This window comes from Canis lupus, chromosome 26 (assembly GCF_048164855.1).
Source record: "Canis lupus baileyi chromosome 26, mCanLup2.hap1, whole genome shotgun sequence".
Classification (NCBI taxonomy): domain Eukaryota; kingdom Metazoa; phylum Chordata; class Mammalia; order Carnivora; family Canidae; genus Canis; species Canis lupus.
In genome coordinates, this window is record NC_132863.1 from 10,040,754 (window position 1) to 10,062,074 (window position 21,321).

Genomic DNA, 21,321 nt, shown 5'->3' on the forward strand with positions numbered 1-21,321 from the left:
CCTACAGGTTAATCAAAATATTTGAATCTCAATTTTCCTATCTGAAAATTGTAAAAAATCAAACCGTCCTTGCAGGGCAATTGTGTGATTAAAACAGTAACTGGCACATGGTAGTAAGTCAATAAACAGTGGCTTTTAGAATTTACTGTGGTAGAGAGTTCCTTTGGTGATCCCCAAAGAACCACAACTCTTGCTATTTACATACCATTTGTAGTCCCCCCACTTGGACTCTATGATCTGTGTCATAGGGCTAGTTTTGGTCCATGGGACATTAACAGAGGCAAAAAAAAGCAACTGCTGTTTTAAACCACTAACTTTTGGGGGGCTATGTTAGTAATAGACAACCTAAAATACTTATTACTCTTTCATGAAATGCTACTGATTATGGACTCCCAAGAATTCTGTATAATGTTTAAAAAAAGAAGCTACAGTCTCTAATACTTGCAAAGAGCCTGATACTTTATGGAGCCTTGAGAATTTTAAAATTGTTCATAAACTCAGGATTATCCTTGAAGATTGACTAAATAACTCTAGACAAAATATACAACCACATCCCCTTCTTATAAATGTTCTAAATAAATGGAGTTGCTAAACAAGTGATTGGTGTAAAAAAAATTTTAGATTTTTCTCATATAATCATTACATATTTTTATGTAAATATTTAGGTCTGGTATTTTGTACCTTCTGCCCACTTTTGTTTTCTTTTGATTTTGATTTTGACTGATTAATTTCTATACCTTACTCAGTGTTCACCAAGACAAGCGTATCACCACCTGTCACCATACAACATTATTACAATATTATTGACTATACTATGGTCCTTTTAGATAAAACCTCATAGCTGTCAATAAAGCAATTTGCTTACTAGCTTTGTTTATATTGTTTATACTATTGTTTCCCAATGTAGAATATAAATAATTGTACTTTTGAGTGCTTTTAATTTAAGCATGTCTTCCAAAACAATCTGAAAGCTAATGTGCCAAAGATTGCTATTATTTACTTCAATTTTCCTCTTCCGTTTATTAATCATTTGTGATGGGATTACACCCAACTACAGTTCTAAAATCTGAAGTTCCCATTTCCACAAGGCATAGCCATGCTCACTAGCTTTGACAATGAGGTCTAAGCGGAAGTGATGTATGGGATTTATAGAAACTTGTTACAAAAAAAGACAACATTTTTGGCACCCCACTCCCTTTTTCTAGCTTCCTTCCTACTGGGAAGGCTGGAAATCCAATAGCACTGAGGTGCTTGTGGTGATCTTGAGAGTGAAAGTCATGTGTTAAAAAATTCAGAAACCCAAGACTCTGGTAATAGTCAAGCCACCATCCCAGTTATAGACTCCTTAAGTCCACATTTATTTTACATGAGGATAAAAATTAACTTCTACCTTGTTTAAACCATTATTATTTTAAGATTTCTGTTATTTTCAGATAAAGTTAGTCCTAACAAATACCAATAACCTAAGCATTGCTGTATGTGAACACCAAAAAAAGGATTTGATTATAGTTTCAAGTAAAATATTTTTAAAGGAAAAAAAAATGTCTGAAGAAGATGTTTGTGGCTAGAAAATCAATACACAAATCTAGAATCTAGCAAGAATGTATGCCTTTTTGCTAAAATTTGTTTTGCATATTGAAGGATAAGTACAATAACAACCAAAAAACATGGAAAAGCACAGGAAAACCACCCATTACTGTTGAATTTCTTCAGTGGCTTGGCTATGACATTTATGTTTACTTTGAGAAGATTCAGCTAAAGAAGACTTAAATTCAAATTCCAGATTACAACCTAAGTGAGATAACTTGCTTAACTGTAAAAAAGTGATAGCAGAATTTTTGAAATTGTTGAAATACAGAGATTCTATACACTAAAATCTAACCTAGAATAATTCATAACTCCACTACTGACATAGATGGGAGATGAACACAACAATGGGTGTGTGGGTACTCATGGGCATATAGTAATAAAGACCAAAAGCTCTATCAAAGCACATTTTTATTTTTCAGAGGAAAATTGCAATAATGATCTTAACTTTTTTTCAGTGGTTGAAAAGAGCTGGGATGCCTGAGTGGCTCAGTGGTTGAGCATCTGCCTTCAGCTCCAGGATCCAGGATCAAGTCCCACATTGGGCTCCTTGTGGGGAGACTGCTTCTCCCTCTGCCTGTCTCTCTCTCTCTCTGTGTCTTTCATGAATTAAAAAAAAAAAAAAAAGAGCTTATTTTATACTGAAATCTCAAATTCTCTGACATACTGAAACAGAATTTCATGATGGAAGATTGTATTTTTAACACAATATTCAGATGCCTTAATTAAATGAGTATCTTGCCTAGGGAAAGGCCAAAGTTCAATTGTTTTCCTTAATAATCATTGAAAATACCAGCTCAGAAGAGATTTTGACTTCTCCAGACCCTATAGTGCCTAGTCATAGTTCGTATAGCATTATAAGTCCAGCTAGTGGATTGCCCAAACTCTATCTGGGAGAAAAGGTAAAGGTATATTTTGAATAACAGAGTTTGCCATAAGGTAGAGCATTATGTAAGTTATATCTATCCTGTTAAGAAGTCTCAAATACCATAAAACATTTTATTTTTTATATAAAACTTATTTTAAAATAATGATTTAAAATATTACTTATACATAAAATTATTTTTCCATGAGCAAATGATCTCAGTCCTTCCATTATATGTTTTTATGAGAGATATTTTCTTAAAACTATAAGGCAAGCCAGATTCTGAGCTGACAATCTTTTTGAAACTGTTATCCATTTTAATGGAAAGAAATCTTAAGGGTTTTCAATAACTAGAATCGTTCTCACCATTTTTCACCAAAGCTTTACAGTTATGTACAATTCTTTTTTTTTTAATTTTTATTTATTTATGATAGCCACACAGGGAGAGAGAGAGAGAGAGAGAGGCAGAGACACAGGCAGAGGGAGAAGCAGGCTCCATGCACCGGGAGCCCGATGTGGGATTCGATCCTGGGTCTCCAGGATCGCGCCTTGGGCCAAAGGCAGGCGCCAAACCACTGCACCACCCAGGGATCCCATTATGTACAATTCTTAAATAAAATCATCCAAGGGTAAGTAATATCATGTTCTTAGCCAATGTCTGTCAATTTTTAAAGGAATATGGGCTCCTGTTTTATACAATAATGCAGAAAATAGGTACCAAAAGCACCATAGGATTCATACCTCCAGTATATGTTTTGATGTGCCATCTTGTTCAAAAATATGAGATGACAAATACTCGCTTTTTGTATTGATGCATAAACATATGAATCCTAAAATAAATATTAAACATCATTTGAAAGCATGAAATGAAACAAATATATTTTTAGTAAAAAGCCAAGTCCAGCACGTAGAAGATGAAATCGTCCTTACTAGACAGAGTCCTTGTCGATGTAAGAGTCCACAGGTAGGTCTTGACTGATGAGTGTGCCTGGGTGAGCTGGGAAATGACAGAGGGGCTCTCAGACAAACAGATTCACCTGCATGGTAGCATACAGGGTTCTTGAGGGTCTTCTTTAAATTTCTATATGGTCAATCCGAGCATAAAATGAAACCATCTGAATCTCCTTGGACTGCTCAGCAGGTCCCTTATTCTAACAATTCAGATCTATGCCCTGAGATACTACCCAAACTTAGTGAAAACAAAAGAGAAAGGACGAATAATAGGGAGAGTTACCTTAGGGAAGTATGCTGTCACATGGGAACACTCACTGGCCATCAACCTGGTTGCATATTAGAACCATCTGGGACCTTTAAAAAAATCCAGATCCCAGGCTGCACAGAAGACCAATTAAACCAGGATCTGGGAGAGATAGAACTCAAACATCAGGGCTGTTTTTGAAAGCTCCAGGTGATTCCAATCACTCTGTCTGACAAGGTCTCTCTCAGCTCTTGGCATTGTAGGAGGTCATCAAGAGAACAAGGAAAAGGAAACATGTAATTTCCCCTAGTCAAACTGTGATTGTGGGTATATAATCTAATTCCTGACTAGCAGATTAAGATATTAGCCCAATTATGCTCATTTTATTACATTGAAAAAAGTAGAACCATCATTTTATCTTAATTTGTTCAACTGCTAAAAGAATAATGTATTCTAGTGTCAATATGCCGAACCTAGTACATCTCATATGAAAGGCATCTATTTATGACTTCTAGCAAGATTGAAAAACTGCCAATGCACATTTCCCAATAGATCTAGGAAGGTTAGCAGGTAGTAAGCTGAGCTGGCATGTAGGACCTTGTGTTAATGAAAACCCAGAACTCTGGTTTCCTAACTATTCATGATTGGGAAATTAGAGTTTATAGTTCTGGAAGCTTTCACGTACCTCACATCATTTGAGCATAAGGAAAAACTGACCCCTAAGTACCCAAACATCATGTGAACACTGTGCAAATGCTATACAGAAGAGAGAGGCACAGCAGCTTAGCCCACTGGAGAACAAAAACACAGTAACACACAATTAGGAACTAAAATCGCTGAATCAATTCACTCAGGCATAATATCCTACATCTTTAAAACACACACACACACACACACACACACACACACACATACACGTTTCAATAGTATACCCAAGAGTGATTCATGTAACAAGCTGGTTAATGACAATACAAGATTAAAGTAAACACCAAAAAAACCACTATGCCTGGATTCATATTACTTAGAGGAGAAGTTAACTTGAGATACTTTAGAAAAGCTCACTTAATTATCCTGGTGATGAAATTATCTTTTCGTTGGCTTAGCAGTTATGATTTGGGCCCAATTTTCCTGACCTTCTAAGTAAGTTGAACCACATGTTCACTTGATCATAGTAGCTGTATCTTTTTTTTTTTAATAAGAAAATCTCCCTTTTAATTATAAAAGCAAAGAAAAAGAAGAAAATAGAAGGAAGAACAATTACCCCTAATCCTACCACCTTCAAATACCCAGACAGTTGCATTTGCCAGCTCTTCCAGTTTTTGACCAAGATTGAAATCAGTTTTCATACAACTTTCCTAAAGGTCTTCAGAAGCTGTTCACTAACACGCACTGCACTGCCCAAATCAGAAACCAAGGATTTTAATTTCATTATGGACTAGTTTTATGATTTTAGACATGTTAATTAGCTTCTCTTAACTTCAGAGGAGGAGGAGGAAGAAGAGGAGGAGAAAGAAGAAGGGAAAGAAGAAGCAGAAGAAGAAGAGGGGGAGGAGGAGGGGATGAGGGAAGGGAAAAGGGAAGAAAAGAAAAAAAAAAAAAAGGCCAGAGTCACTCTGGAAGGCACTAGGATTCTGTACATTTCCATAAATGGAGTAAAAAATTCAAATTTCTGTGTACTCTGAAAACTTTCCATGGCTCATCCCTGCCCCCACCCCCTAGCTCATTACCCTGTGAGTGCCTCAGTCATGATAATATGTCATATTCTTCCCTCATGCCTGCCTCTCTGACTAGAATGGTAGCCCCTAGAAAGAGAAATCAATAAATGTGTGTAAACTAATGAATTAATGAATATACAATTGAGAAATAATTCCTTTATATTTCTGCAGATAGAGGTAAAATAACATTGAGTGAACATAAGCACAAAGAAAATACGGCAGATACTTTGGATGGCCTTCCTAGTACTCCCGGCTATCTTTGCTTCAGTGAGCTCCAACTGACTTCCAACTGCCAGTATTCTCTTGGCCTTGAGGCTTTCTCTGAAGCTTCAAAGACTACTCTGCCTATTCGCATGGCAGGCCAGACCAGCCAGGAAAAACACATCTTCTTCTATCCTTGTGGCATTCGGCTGATGCCTGATGAGGGTTAGTGTATAAACATCCCACCTCCCTTGTCCTTTGGGTAAGATAACTTTGAGGGGCACCTGGGTGGCTCAGGCAGGTAAATGTTTGACTCTTGATTTCAGCTCAAGTCTAGATCTCGGGGTCGTGAGTTCAAGCCCCAGATAGCTCTGAGACAGTTTTAAATCATTCCAAATATTCTCCCAAAAGCTTCCCCTTTCCTGTTTTATTTCTCACTCTTCTAGTAACTTGTGAGCTGTCCAAACAGACTACTCACACAGGAATCCTTGACATAGGATCTGTTTCTTAGGGAAATTCAAATTAAGACAAAAAACATACACAAAGAATATAGAAGCTAAAATGTAATCTAGCTTAGATAGTCCAAAGAAGTCAGTAAAATATTATACCAGGTTGCCAAAACATACAGTTCTCAATAAAATTTTCATTAATTTCCATGGATTGTAATTTGCTAAACTGTATATCCTGATATGAATAAAACAACTTAGTGTACACATCCCTTCCATGCAGTTTTCAACATTAGCCATGTATGAGCCACAGGAACAATGAACATTGTGAAAATAAACCAGTGAACTGGTCATGGACGATATGTTCTTAATGGGAGAACTGGCTTCCTGCCACAAAAATGTTTCTTCAAGCATGATTTCAAATGTGATATTGCCCAACAAAGAATGCAGTTTCAAAATAAAATGCTCCAATAGTTCTATTTGCATAGTTACAAGTATATCAGTTAAGAAACCTAATGTTAATTAGCACTCCCATATCAAGTCTTCAAAACAAGAGGATGAGGGAAAAAGAAACTATAAATCAGCAGTTTAAAGTTCAAAGATTTATAAACAGCCAAGTTGTCTTTGAATGACATGTTGGAAATCATATTACACAGTGATAATCATTCAGTTACACATTTTTATAAAATGTTAGTATATGTGCTTTAGACGTTTAAGTAAATATAATTTAGGAGAGTTTTCTTTTTATTCTGTATAACTAGTACTGTATCTTCCACTTTGCATACCGCAATTATTTATTTTTTATCATTTACACAATTCAAATGCAACTGTGTTTCATCAGAAGATATAAAAGAATGACAGTTTTAAGGCCAGCACCTCATAGAATATAATTTAGTTCCATTACCCAATTTGTCCAACTATTTTGCCTGAACACGGTCAATAATGAAAAACACTTCAATCCCTCTCCTTGCTGAATCATATCATAATTTTCCATTCCTAACACTAGTGTTAGGTGAAAAAGAAAAATATTTAGATGAATCTTTAAAGTTTATATATGTGTATTATACATGTATATAAAGGAAAAATATAAAAGTGGCTCTGTTACAGAAGAAATGGCTTTTTTAAAAGTTGAAAAAAGTGATATATTTTTACAGACGAATAAAACAGATATAAAGCAAAAAAAAACAGATATAAAGCAATTTGTACAATACTAAGAAATACATAAGCTTCAACAAACTTTTGAAGGTCTTTAGTAATGTAACTTCTTTAATGATTAGTCCTTTCATGGATCTGGGCCCTTGCTTCACACTGGGTATCCTACTTTCTCCCTAAAATGTTACAAACTACTGACATCTCAAGCAACATATTCACTGTTATAAAACAACAGGAGAAATGAAGATGTTTGGAAAATAGAGGAAAAAAGGGAGACCAGAGCTGCAAGTTTTCTGTGTTCCATATCTGGGAACTTAACCCAACAGACATTCCCCCTTTCTTCTACACCTTAAATCCCTCAGCTATCTATCCCCCCCTCCCCTCTTCAACAAACCCTCCTCTATCCTGTTCCTCCACAAACCTAACATCTTATCCGTCTGTACATTCATTGACAAGTTTCTGGAAGGAAGAATAAACCTAGACTCAGTTTATTGCTCCTTCCATTTTCTACCCATCTCCCTTTAATGTAGGTTCTAAACTCTTATCATTTAATGACTTTTATCTATAAGGCACAGAAGATGAACTCAAATGATATGGTTATAAAAAAAAATATACTGACTGATGTAACAAAGAAATGGAGGTATAGGTCTAGCCATAGGCACTATCAGATTAAGGCCCTCAGTGTCACCAAGAAATCTATCATGTCTATTTCTTGGCCCTGTTCCCTTCATTCAGTTGATCACATGAACTGAGAGTGGATGGAAGGCTAGTTCTCAAAAAAAAAACCAAAAGAAACCAAACAAAAAAAAACCTTCTGATACACTCACACACACACACACAAAGTACGGTCAAACATTCAGTAATTTATCAATATTGGTTTTCATTTTGTTTTGTTTTTTTGCTTTGTTTTTTTTTTAAAGATTGATTGATTTACTTACTTACTTACTTACTTACTTACTTATTTTAGAGAAAGAGGAGGAGTAAAGGGGTAAAGAGAGAGGAAAATTCCATGCCTGACTCAGGGCTCCATCTCACAACCCTAAGATTAGGACATCAGCTGAAACCAAGAGTCCGATGCTTAACCAACTGTGCCACCCAGATGCCCCAAGTTTTGTTGTTTTTTTGTTTTGTTTTGTTTTGTTTTCCAGAAGTCACCAAGTCTTGGGCAATTCTAATGCTGCCCCTCTGCCTCTTTCCCTATCTCTTCATACCCACCACTGGATAATGAAATCTTCCCTGACATCGCAGAATACTACTCAGTTTCAGAATCTGCCCTTACTTATTTGGCTGATCATTTTAAGTTCCCTTTGGAGGACTGCCTTTGACCAAGTTCTTAAACACAGATATTCTTCTCAGTTTACTCCTTGACTTTTTTCTTTCTTTACCTTTGGCAGGGCAACTTTGCTTCCACGTAGGCTTCTACTATCATCTATATGTTAAAGACTCTCAAGCATATAGGTCAAGCTGCAAGTCTCCACCTGTTATAGGCTGAAGTGTCCCTCCTAAAATTCAACCATTGAAGCTCTAACCCCTAATGGGATGGTATTTGAAGATGAGGCCTTTGGAAGATAATTAAGTTTAGATGAGGCATGAGGATGAGGCCATTACGGGAGCATTATTGTACTTAAAATAAGAGACGACAAAAAGCAGGCTTCCCTCTTTTTTTCTCCACCATTGAGGATAAAAAATAAAGGGAGAAATCTGAAAATTAGAAAGAAAACCTTCACTGGAGAGCTAAACTGGCTGACTCCTTGAGCTTGGATTTGCCAGCCATCATAAGTGTGAGAGGGAAATTCCTGTTGTTTAAACCAGTCCATCTGTGGTATCTCATGACAGCAGTCTGAGCAGACAAAGACTCCTCCCAACTCCAAATCTTCACATCCAGTTGCCTGTTGAATGTCATCTACACAGTTGTCTTACTATTGGGGCAAATTCAATAGAACCACAGTAGTGGCTACCTTCTCTCAACAAACTGTGGTCCATAGCTCAAGGCTATTTTTAGAAATAAAGTTTATTAAAGACACAACCATGAACATTCTTTTATGTAGAGTTCATGGTGGCTTTAACAATACAAAGGCAGAGTTGAATAGTTGCAACAAAGACCACATGACCTGCAAAGCTTAAATTATTTGCTCTCTGACCCTTTATTGATCTTTTTTTTCCTGACCTTTGTCTAGAACAAAGATTGTTATTCTTAGCTATATATTAGGATTTCATGGGGAGTTTTTAATGATCTCCTGCCCTATCCAGCTAAACTACAGTCCCTAGAAATTCAACCTAGGTATCAGTATTTTTAAAGGCTCTTCAGGTGCAATTAATAGCAAAGGATGGAGAGTCACTGTTAAAAGAACCAACTTCTGCTCCTGAATTCCCAATCTGGAATATTAGTGCCACAATTCTCCAAAGGCAAACTTATCACTGGTGCCTTTTCTCCCACCTACTTTGATAACTTATCCCATACACTGTTATGTTCTTCTATATTTAGATAAGAAAGTTTTCTTGATTTATTCATCCCTTTTCTACTCTGACTTCATTGTCTTTCATTCAGTCATTTCAATAACCTCTTCATGAGTTTTTTGTTTGCTTGTTTGTTCTTTGTGGGTTTGTTTTGTTTTCTTTTGTTTGCTTTGATTAACCCTAATGACAATTCCCAGGGTTTTACTACTAAAAGAAAGGTGTAATCAATCATGCCACTCTCATACCAAAATAGACCTTGACCTTGGATACTTACTAAACTGTTTTATGAATTGTAATGGTTTTATTTTTATAAATAGATAAGTATATAATCTGAAAATAGTGATAAGTTTGTCTTTATGTGTTTGTGGGTGCACGTGTGTGTAAGGTATGTGTTATTGCATTGGCTAAAATATCTGTTATAATTAGTATAATGTTGGATAATAGTAAAATAGCAGGCATTCTGGTATTGTCCCTAACTCATGGGAACACTTTCTCATTATTCTTCAGTGCTTTTATAGATATATTCTTTTTTTTGTCCTTGTGTCTTTTCCATGGAATTTTAAATGAATTGTGCATGATCTGCCACTTTGGTCTACTCCAATTTTCCTTTAAGATGCTATCTGGGGAATAAATCAGATCCAAAGTTTATCTAATACTTCTTATTAATATTTTAAATTTATCTACCTCCTTTGAAAGTTACCACTAAAAGAAGAACCAGCAAACAAACATGAAATCTCAAGTCTCCCACTTGAAATAGAGATCTCTGTCAATCAATAATACACTAAAAGAGAAAACTATGAATACCTATCATTTGAAACACGAAGACTCCAGGCTTGATTCATAATGAGAGTGACATAATTAAGCTACCTGTTTCCTGAAACTCTTTCCTGAAAAAAAGATATGGCATAAGTCATTTGTTGTAGTGGAATCAATAGGTTACCTAGCAAAAAACTCTGAAACAGTGAACAAGTAAATAACTTCTTGCTTCCTCTATAGCCAAGCTGACTCAGTATATATATATAAAATCTCAAATTAGATCTGTTTACTCTGTTTACTCAATATAACCTTTATTAGACCTGGGTAAAGATCTGGCCTCTGCTGCTCATTATACACATAGCCCTGGGAAGTTATTTAACTTCTTTTGAGTCTGGGTGTCCTCATCCATAAAACAGGATTGATCAATAATATATGCCCAATTCAATTCCTTATGATATTAAACAGATATAATATGGTGAATTTTGAAACTCTTGGTATATTTAAACATTCATTATAAAATTATGATACTATTATTTTAATTATGGCAAAAACTAAGGAAAATTTGGAATGAAAAAAAAAAAAAAAACCAGCCTAGCCTCTGAGAAATCTGGATTTGGACTTGGCTTATCTTATAAATTGGGCAAATCATTTCATCTCAATGTACTTGCTCGGACCTACCTTCCTGGTAGCATTAAGAGCAGGCCTCCCAACAGACATGAAAGTGTTTAAGAAAGTTAAAATTACTATAAAATCTGTAGTATCTTTATTATATATTCTCAATAAGGATATTTGTTCTAAAAATAAAATAAATTCTGGTTATATCTATTGGCAAAGACTTTTAAATCAATAACACTAAAACAGGATTACATTCAAGCAAAAATTTCTGTCTTATAAGGGAAAAATAGGAGAATAAAAATATAGGAAGAACAGGCTATGGGGATAGTGTCTGATTTAATCCAGGGCTTCCTTAAGGAACTGAAGAATCAGGACAGAGAATCATTGCAATTGTAAGCAGAAAAAAACTGATGGAAAGGAACATTTGATGGTTCTTAGAAGAACTGAGTTATTTAGGGGCAAAATCAGCAGCTAAATATGTACTTTAAGTGCAACAATTAGACATAAAGGATCAAATAGAATGTGAAAATGCCTACTTTTAAAGAAAAGTGATGAATTCTATAATTGGCACCCCAAAAAATGGTTTCAGATTGTTAATCATAAAGATTAAATGAAATCATGTATGGAAAGAGTTGACAGCATTGTTTGGGACATAGTAAACAATTAGTAAATGTTATATTTGGTATTGTTAATGTTATTTTTATTAACTTGTGACTGAATGCTACACTATCCCAGAGGAAGAAACTTATTCAAAGAAAAATTAGATTAGGATTAGCTAGAAGATTTAATAACTGAATAGTACCTCTAAGCCTGATATACCAATTTTTATTTTTGAATTTCTATAGAGGCAATTTAGATGTTGAGAGATATATACACACTCACGCACATGCACATATACACACACGCATACAAATGATTCCAAGGAACAGGTGTAGTGATATGTTCTGTTATGGTAAATATTTAGTCTATGAAAACTTCAATGTCATTTAGAAACTTAGACGTGAAAAACCTATTTATGAAAGCACATGTGCAAAATCCTAAATCAAAAAGCATCTACTTAAAAAATAAAAAAAAATAAAATAAAATAAAGCATCTACTTATGATTTTAAGGGATTTTTTCTTTCCAAAAGATATACTGCTGATCTTTTTAAAAAAGCATATCTCTGTTATATAGTTTGAAATAAGATATCATATGCAAAAACTTGACCTAGACACCATTTTCCCCAGCAAGTTACACCTTTCTGTAAATAACAGCATGTGATTTACATTACTTAACTACATATTACTCAATTTTTAGGGAGAGGTAAGAGTAATAAAGCAATTCCTCTTGCCTTGAGGCTACAGTGCTCTGCAGTATGGATTCTGCCCTTGCAACTCCAATGAACCTCCCCTTTTATTTGCCAAATACCAGGTCTTTGTCACAGGGCACACCATTTATCCCTATGAGCACATAATTTTTTTCATACTATTCATTCATTCATTCATTCATTCAGTAAATGTCCAATGCATGTACCTTCTTCTCTGAATCTTCTAAAAGTCCTAGAGCCAACTCCCTCACCTAAGCTCTCAGCATTCTTTCCTTACTTTTATCATCATACTCATTGTCATGTTTTACAATTATTTCTTTGATTACCTGTCTCCTTTAGGCAGTACTTCAAGGGCAAGGATGACAATGATTTAGTCATCTTTGTTGCCCCAGCAAATAGTTATGTACCTGGAACATGGGAAATATCCACAGCTGTTTGCTGAAATAATTATGATCACAAAAATAGATCCTCCTTTAGCAGATACTATAGCTCAAAATTTTCCATTCTTTTGGGGCAACCATTTCTCTCTACTGATGGTTTTTATTTACATCTCTCATTACAAAACTTTAATTTTTTAGTGTCTGCCAAAAAATGACTTACTATGTGCACACACACCACTAGAATGTTTTATTACAAAGATATAATGTCTGCTAACTCTGCTAACTCGTCTTCACAACTTATTTCCATAACTGTATAATATCAATTTTATTTTGCAACAAAATTGCAAGCATATTCACCATTACCAAGCAATGGAAAGCTATAAGGCTGCTATTTCCAATCGCTTCTCCTATGTAGCCCCTGGCTGCCACCAGGGCCAAGTACTTAGTACTTACCACTAAGTAGTGGTAAGATGGCTAAGTCCTTAAACAAAACTTTAGGTTCTGCAGTGTGAAGAGAGGTGTGAAACAGTGCTAAATTGGAATGCACTCTGTTGATGGTCTTTCTGGGCTCATCTTCCAACCCTCTCCACTCTGATATTTCAATTGAGTCTATCAGAAGATGTGCTGCAAAACTGTTGGAGCTGAGGAGTGTGGAAAGATAAAGGAAGGGAGAGGTTATATTCAGACCCACATATCATTCTAAATGAATCTTTGTCATTTTCATGTCGATTTCCACCCAAAGGCATATTAGATGCCCTCAGGAAATGAGACTTTCTATTTGAGCTGTGATTAATAATTACATCTATCTTTTATTGACTGCCTATTGTGTACCAGATTTTTAATGCTTTATTTGTATAAACTTATTGAATCCTCACAATGACCCTGCTTTAGACACGAAGAAACTGAAGCATAGAGAGGTTAGATTATGTGCCCAAGGTCAGAGAGATGGTGGTAGATCCAGGATCTGAGTGCCTATGAAAAACCAAACAAGAAGACAATCTGTAATTCTAACTTTTGTCAACTGAGTTAAGAGCAATAGCTTGCTATGGTACATTTTTTTTTTTTTTCTGGTTAGGCCACTGCATTTAAAGCCCTGAAAGAGGAACAAAAAGGAATGTTGAGAAGTTGACTTTTGCTAGATGCATGACATTCAAAAATGTGAAAACTAGAGGGCTTTGTCCACCCACTTGATGCTGGAATCAGAGCATAATGTTTAAGTTCATGACCTTTAAAAATCAAAGAGACCTAGATTTGAGTCCTGGGTATTACTTCCTAGGTATATCACCTTTGATAAGTCATTTAACCTATCAGAGTTATCATTACTATCAGAGTTTCATTACTTTTTTTAAAAGATTTTATTTATTTTCTCACAAGAGACACACAGAGAGAGGTGGAGACATTGGCAGAGGGATAAGCAGGCTCCCTGTGGGGAGCCCCATGCAGGACTCAATCCCAGGACCCCGGGACCATGGCCTGAGCCAAAGGCAGATGCTCAGGTGCCCAAGCCACCCAGATGCCCGAGTTTCATTGCTTTTTACAAGGGTTTGGTTAATACATAAGGCTTTTAGCAAATTGGTTGGCAGAAAGCGAGCCCTCAACAAATAATATAATGGTATGAACTGATGATTATGTATTGTTTCCACTAAACTGGTGGCTAAATTGCCAGCTGTCGAAAAAACTTACAGGAAACTGCTAGCAGAGAAGAGAAGCAATACAATACATGCCTATCATATACTAAAGAAGAGGCTCCATTTACTTATGATGTGTGAGTGTGTGTGTGTGTGTGTGTGTGTGTGTTTAATGTGGTGTTTTGGGTCTCAATTTTAGTTCTGAAAATCATGTAATCATGTAATTCATATCATGCTTTAAATGAGTACTATAATCATTCAAGTGATCAATATTTAATGTAAAGAGAAGAGACTACTCTTCAATATGGCCTAGAAAACATAGGGGTAAAAGAGGAAAATAAATGAAACTGAACATGATAACAGTCAAGGCATTGCCAGAAGCTAGCAGGAATTTTGTCTAATTATCAGATCATTTGAACTGGACTCTAAAGTACAGCTTTGATCCATACATGCTGTGACTGCCCAAAACTAGACAGGAGAATAGTTTTCTCCTCAAAGAAATAGGAAGTACCCAGTAACCAGTATGTTGGACAACCATTATCCTACATGAGGTTCCACAGGATTTTTCCAAATAATTACCTGCAAAAGTTATGGACACTAAAGTTCACAATTTGTAGTATCAAGTGGTAAACTGTTCATAAATTTTCCCCCCCAGAAAAGCAATTTTGCATTATTTGAGCTATACAGCCAGGGTAAAAGTCATCTTTTTCTATTAAAGGTAATTTAGTTCTATCACTAGCTAGACACTTATCCAAGTGACACTAAGAGTCATACAGTAAAATATACTAACTTCAAGTTGGGGAAGAACTAAATATACTAGAAAACATTTCTATGACATTCTGAGCTAAGTTTGACTTAATTTAAGAATAGTCACCTTAACCTAAGCATTTAAGAATTCCAAAAGGCATAGAACAGCGGAAAAGACTATATGATTCATCAATAAGTTCCTTGCTCTATCCTCTTTTTTTAAAAAAAAAATACCCAATATATTTCACTTTAGGAAACCCTGTGTTTTCCTTCAATTCTGTGCTGCTAATAATTAATTCATTTTACTTACACTGCATCCAGATTCAAATCATGGTATCCATTTCTTGGTAATAGATTCTGCCACAGGCAATATGCTGTGCCATAACCTCAATTACAACTTACAAAGGAGAAGACTGCACTTATTTTCTGCTGGAGCCGCTATTTTATCTTAAATGAAATTGTATATGGGTGATAGGGAGCACTGTTGTGGTAGGAACTAGTGGGTCTCATCCATATTGAATGTATGTAAAAGTCTTTCTTAACTCAGGGTCTAGGAATGAAAGATCCATTGACATTAAGCAGCTGGTAAAATATGACTAATAAAAAATTTCAATTATAGTAGGAACACCAATAATAGACATAAATCTATATTATCATTAAAAGTGAACAATTCTAACCAAGCAAATCTTTGGGCAGGTACCAACAAACCATAAAACCAGTTATTTCTTTTGAAATCACGAAGTGTTTGGGTCTGCATATGTGTAGAAAGAGAGATAAAACAGAGAGATAGAAACAGAGATGTAGACAAGACACAGATTTTCATTTATAATACAAATTTAAAAGGGTATAGATGGAATAATTATCATATTGTCTTATTTACTTTATTAGAAGTAAATAATTTTTTATTTTAAAAGTATTATTGTTATAATTTCCATTTATATTAACACTCAGAATGTGTAGTAGATATGAGACCAAATTAAAAGGTAGAATTGTACATGCATGTGTTAATGTGCAAGCACATGTACTAATGGTGTGTGCTCGGGAGAGTGATAGTTTTAAAGGCATTTTTTGCTTCTTAATTTTCTTCTGAAATTATAAAGCAGAAGGGAATATTTAAGAATGACTACAAGGTGCCCCAGATCTTTAAGTCTTCCTTTAATAAAAGTGTTTAACTATAAATGGGAAACTCAATTACTGTAAAGATATCTGTTAGCAAGTTAAAACCTTATCCAAGTCTTTTTGCTTCAATTTTTACCTCTGATTTCTCCCACTTGTGAACTAGATTCCTGTCTTCTCTGGTCAGAAACAATTTTGCACGCTGAGTGCTGATATTACTATGTATCAAAAGGAAACTGAAGCACATGCTGTCTCACGCTTCTTCCATAGGAACACCACTCAGTTCAAGGTATGTAACATCATGGTTGATGATGGGCCAAGATGCCCTTGTCAACTACTCACAGGCTCTGTAATTTGGTAGAGACATATATAATTAATTCTGCATTGTCTCTAATGTTTCTAGAACTTACTTATGCCGAAGTCTTGGAAGTCACTGATATTGACCAACTATGCCCATGATGGGTGAAACTTAAGAGAGGAGTTCCTAAGATCTCATCTTTTTGTAAAGTCAAAAGCAAAACAATCAGAAAAATAGGACTGGGAGCTGTAGAAGGAAAGCACAGTGGTACTCTGTGTTAATCAACCATCTGCTTTTCTGCTTCTGCCTTTTACTTTCTTTCTTCATAGAATAGTTGGAATGGCTGTGGATCATTGAGTCCAATCACCTTAATATCACATGTGAGGCCTCAGAAAGGCCATATAATTTCATCAGGGTCACACGACTTGTCAGGGAGCCAGGACTGGGAGCCAGGTTTCCTGGCATCTGGTCAGACTGTCTCTCCACTACGATGCTGCTCCTAACCTCTAGCTTGCAGTATGAGGAGATAATGTGTCTTTCACAGAAATCAGTTTTTCCTAGGAACAGTGAGAGAGGGAGAGTAGAAGTAGGAGATGAAGAGGGAATGCGACAGGACAGGAGAGAACTGGAGAGGCCAGGAGAGAACAGTGGAGAACAGGAGAGGACAGAAGAGAACAGAAGAGATCAAGAGAGAAGAGGAGAGAATAGGAGAGGACAGGAGAGAGGAAAAGGAAAGGGAAGGAAAAGAAAAGGAAAGATTTCATCCCTCCTTCAATATTACAGTGTAAGAGGATCTAGGCCTATAGCGGGGTCATATCCAACTCATTGCCAGGTTGACCTATCAATATATTATATGTATAAGGAACTGAGGAGCCTCCTGGAGGAGAATCTGTCCTGGGCAAGCATCTATAAACAGCACTGCACTGAAGGGAAGGAGTGGTGGGAAAGGTTTGCCAAGCAGGGAAGAGTATTTTTTTTCTTATATTGTTTAGAATCATCAGCACATGGTGATACTAAAAAGCAGACCAGATTTCAGCCAATTTTGTTATGGTTCTAAATTCTCTACAAAGCATCTCACTACTTTCTTTTCCAAGAGTGTACTGCTCCCACTGCCTCTAGAGCACCCTTTTTGCTCCTCCTCTCTGTCCCTGCTCAATCCTACTACTGATAAACCTTGGACTGTAACACAGTGGGAAAAACTCCAGAACTCTGGATCCTCATCATCCAATAGAACCCACCAGGCAGGGCAGTCCCGGTGGCACAGCGGTTTGGTGCCGCCTGCAGCCCAGGGCGTGATCCTGGAGACCCTGGATCGAGTCCCACCTCAGGCTCTCTGTATGATGCCTGCTTCTCCCTCTGCCTGTGTCTCTGAACCTCCCCCCCCCCGTCTCTATGAATAAATAAATAAAATCTTAAAAAAAAAAAAAAAGAACCCACCAGGCAATGGTGAGAGAGGTGCAGCTAAAGGACATCATCTAGACCTGGCATCTAGGTATCAGGGTGTCAGCGGGGCTGCACAAAACCAGGGACCTACCAGACTCGATTCAATAATGCACAGTGAAAAAAAAAAAAAGCATAGTGAAGAGTGTCCAAAGCAAGAGACAAGGAAAAGAAAAAGCTAACACATAGTAGCAATCTGTACAGTTGACTGGGTTATTGGTAAGTATGCGTGAAATTCCTCTTGGGAACTCTAAATATGCTTAGTTTTTCTGATGGGAGATTTTTTAGAAATATGCCTTAGCATACGGTTAATATACATTTGTTACTGTAGCTATTGTATGAAAAATTCCTACTGTAAGAATATGTAAAATAAACATTACAGAAAGAACTCTTAAAAAATCCTCAGGGATAAACGTTAACGGTACAATTTTTAACAAGTTTATGAATACAAAAAGTCTAAACAAACACTTTGACTACTAAGGATGTTAAAATGGACAAATTGACCGATGATTAAGTCCATGTACCAAAAGCACTGAAACCTCCGGTCATATTGCATAGACACAGTAGCTCTTTATGGAGTAAAGTACCAGTCTGTGCACAGTGGCATGCTCTCAGTTTTGGAGGACACAGGAAAGGTGATTTCACAAACCCTGTCAACAATGCTGACGAACATGTTCTAAGCATGATCTCAACTAATTCTGAAAGGCAAAAATTATCTCAGTTATTAAAAAGTTTTCCACCAGCTTTTCCATTTTTAAATTGTTTTATCAGAGGTGTGATTACATTTCCCCCTTCTATTATTTTGAAGCCAGAATTTCAGGAGAATTACAAAATTATGTGCTAAAAATTCCCTTTATATAAACATTGAGTAAAGAGAAAACTCACATGTGCCTTGTCAGGCTAAATTATGGGTGAAACGGAGGACTGTAACCATATGCATCCACATGCGTTGATGGTTGTGGCAGATTTAATTAGTAAAATTAGTCAAACCCACCAGCCAAGCTGTGTCGAATCAAACCAGCACAACCTGTGTTTGTTGGCAGAGTACTGCAATTAAATAAGCTGAGATTATTTAAATTTAGGAGAACTCTGGGTTACTAAGTATACCTATGACTAACCTTCAGATGAAATTATAAAAGTATTCTGGCCTTCAGAGACAAAAAAAAAAAAAGTAGACAAGTTTACTAAAGTACTCAACAATCCTTTTATTGCATCCTGCAAGGACTTATTTTTAACCAATCTGGGAAAATTCTCTAATAGGTTAATTTCCAGAGAAAATTCCCCACTTAAACACAAGAAGAGAAAACCTTTCAGTGACTCTTAAATAGCATCGGGCAACCTAATCTCATGGCATACATTAAATTGTAAGAGGTAGGCTATGAAATATTTTTAAAGAAAAATGACAGAAATAACCTTAGCAAGGCAATGATTTCCACCTGTAATTCCACCTATAATTCCATCTATAGCCATCAACTCAGTTCTAAGAAGGATTTTTCAGGCACCAGGATATTTATTTACACTCTTTACACACTCTCTAAAATACTAGGAATTTGAGGGGCATCAATTTGAGTAGTTGAATTCTTTCTTTTAAATACAAAATTCCTTATGGAGTTAACTGAAATAGTTATGGTTCTGTCCTTTAAAGTTTTTTTTTAATTTTTTTTATTGGAGTTTAATTTGTCAACATGTAGCATATCACCCAGTGCTCATGCCGTAAGAGCCCCCTCAGTGCCCATCACCCAGTCACCCCAACCCCCCCGCCCACCTCCCCTTCTACTACCCCTTGTTCGTTTCCCAGAGTTAGGGGTCTCTCGTGGTCTGTCACCCTCACTGATATTTCCAACTCATTTTCTCTCCTTTCCCCTTTATTCCCTTTCACTATTTTTTATATTCCCCAAATGAATGAGACCATAAAATGTCCTTCTCTGATTGACTTACTTCACTCAGCATAATACCCTCCAGTTCCATCCACGTAGAAGCAAATGGTGAGTATTCGTCATTTCTGATGGCTGAGTAATATTCCATTGTATACATAAACCACATCTTCTTTATCCATTCATCTTTCAATGGACACCGAGGCTCCTTCCACACTTTGGCTATTGTGGACATTGCTGCTAGAAACATCGGGGTGCAGGTGTCCTGCCATATCACTGCATCTGTATCTTTGGGGTAAATCCCCAGCAGTGCAATTGCTGGGTCGTAGGGCAGGTCTATTTTTAACTGTTTGAGGAACCTCCACACAGTTTTCCAGAGTGGCTGCACCAGTTCACATTCCCACCAACAGTGCAAGAGGGTTCCCCTTTCTTCACATCCTCTCCAACATTTGTTGTTTCCTGCCTTGTTAATTTTCCCCATTCTCACTGGTGTGAGGTGGGATCTCATTGTGGTTTTGATTTGTATTTCCCTGATGGCTAGTGATGCGGAGCATTTTCTCATGTGCTTCTTGGTCATGTCTATGTCTTCCTCTGTGAAATTTCTGTTCATGTCTTTTGCCCATTTCATGATTGGATTGTTTGTTTCTTTGCTGTTGAGTTTAAGAAGTTCTTCATAGATCTTGGATACTAGCCCTTTATCTGATATGTCATTTGCAAATATCTTCTCCCATTCTGTAGGTTGTCTTTTAGTTTTGTGGACTATTTCTTTTGCTGTGCAGAACCTTCTTAACTTGATGAAGTCCCAATAATTCATGTTTGCTTTTGTTTCTCTTGCCTTCATGGATGTATCTTGCAAGAAGTTGCTGTGGCCAAGTTCAAAGAGGGTGTTGCCTGTGTTCTCCTCTAGGATTTTGATGGATTCTTGACTAACATTTAGATCTTTCAACCATTTTGAGTTGATCATTGTGTCTGGTGTAAGAGAATGGTCTAGTTTCATTCTTCTGCATGTGGCTGTCCAATTTTCCCAGCACCATTTATTGAAGAGACTGTCTTTTGTCCAGTGGATAGTCTTTCCTGTTTTGTCTAATATCAGTTGACCATAGAGATGAGGGCCCATTTCTGGATTTTCTATTCTGTTCCATTGATCTATGTGTCTGTTTTTGTGCCAGTACCACACTGTCTTGATGATTACAACTTTGTAATACAACCTGAAATCTGGCATTGTGATGCCCCCAACTATGGTTTTCTGTTTTAATATTCCTCTGGCTATTCGGGGTCTTTTCTGATTCCACACAAATCTTAAGATGATTTGTTCTAACTCTCTGAAGAAAGTCCATGGTATTTTGTTGGAGTTGCATTGAACGTGCAAATTTCCCTGGGTAGCATAGACGTTTTCACAATATTCTTCCAATCCATGAGCATGGACTATTTTTCCATCTCTTTGTGTCTTCCTCAATTTCTTTTAGAAGTGTTCTGTAGTTTTGACCTTATAGATCCTTCACCTCTTTGGTTAGGTTTAGGTATCCTAGGTATCTAATG

The 21,321-nt window shown here is 36.4% G+C and overlaps 1 protein-coding gene and 2 long non-coding RNA genes across 13 annotated transcripts in view; 1 reads left to right on the plus strand and 2 right to left on the minus strand.

The window, feature by feature from the left end:
• The window catches only part of MACROD2 (mono-ADP ribosylhydrolase 2), a 1,923,575-nt gene that overhangs the window by 1,141,899 nt on the left and 760,355 nt on the right, over window positions 1-21,321 (minus strand). The gene's annotated exons all lie outside the window — the stretch shown is intronic.
• On the minus strand, window positions 1,997-5,920 carry LOC140618055 (uncharacterized). 8 transcript variants are annotated; one of them, XR_012018217.1, is made up of 5 exons: window positions 5,592-5,920; window positions 3,687-3,900; window positions 3,383-3,533; window positions 3,194-3,282; window positions 1,997-2,186 (listed from the first exon to the last, which is right to left on the minus strand). It is a non-coding gene; the product is annotated as an uncharacterized lncRNA (long non-coding RNA). The 8 variants fall into 8 exon arrangements; XR_012018220.1 differs by having other exon boundaries at window positions 3,383-3,489; window positions 5,592-5,915; XR_012018214.1 differs by having other exon boundaries at window positions 3,383-3,449; window positions 5,592-5,902.
• The window catches only part of LOC140618054 (uncharacterized), a 40,355-nt gene continuing 24,613 nt past the window's right edge, over window positions 5,580-21,321 (plus strand). Inside the window, exons 1-2 of the long non-coding RNA XR_012018213.1 lie at window positions 5,580-5,791; window positions 16,337-16,459. This is a non-coding gene — a long non-coding RNA (uncharacterized lncRNA). The remainder of the gene's footprint in view (window positions 5,792-16,336; window positions 16,460-21,321) is intronic.